An 832-nucleotide genomic window follows, 5' to 3' on the forward strand; every position below is an offset into this window, starting at 1 on the left:
CACTTATTTAGCTGTTCCTTTCGTTGTTTCATTTAAACATATATATGTATATGACAAGTTGGCAAGGTTTCTTTTTTTCCCTGTTCTGCCTCTTTGATTCCAACTAACATGTAAAGCACTCCAAGAGAGGTTCGTTGAGCCATCACAAAAGCAAGTCTTAGTTCTGATCTGAATTCACTGAACCCCGCTAGGATGTAAGAGGAGGGTTCAGTGAATTACAGGGAGACGAGGAAGTTGTCAGGACGAGCAGTGCAAGAGTCTGTGACTCCATGGCTACAGCAAGGTCTTGGTGCTTTTAGCTCTTCTGTCGTAACAGTACTCAAGTGAATGTAGGGGAACCCAGCATCCTTCGGATCTGAAGGGAAAGGAATCCCTTGTGTCTCATAACAAATAAATTGGACTTCTAAGGCAAGTTCAACACATGGGCTCCTCTCTCTCCTTTCTTCCTGCACTTCTCCCCACAAGCTTCATCTCCAGCTGTCTGTGGATGAGTCTCAGAAGGAGTTTGGCAAAACAAATCTGTTGGTCGCAGGAAGGTCAGCAGAGGCTGCTGCTGAATGACAACAGTCACAAATGTGAGAACAGCCAAGTCCTGCAGTGACATGCTGGTGAGAGCCATGCAGGCATCTGCACAGTCCAGTTAGTCGTACTCAGCCCTACAGACAGCATCAGACTTTCTGCCACTGCTTGCAGCAGATCTCTCTTGGGCAGAGGCCCTGGTGTCATGGAGCTGCTGGGCCAGGTGTCACACACAGCAGCGACAGCACATAACAGAGGGCCTGGCTGGAAATCTTCTGCCTCCAACAAAAAATACGTTGGGAAGCTTCAGAGT

This window comes from Meleagris gallopavo, chromosome 5, assembly GCF_000146605.3.
Source record: "Meleagris gallopavo isolate NT-WF06-2002-E0010 breed Aviagen turkey brand Nicholas breeding stock chromosome 5, Turkey_5.1, whole genome shotgun sequence".
Taxonomy (NCBI): Eukaryota; Metazoa; Chordata; class Aves; order Galliformes; family Phasianidae; genus Meleagris; species Meleagris gallopavo.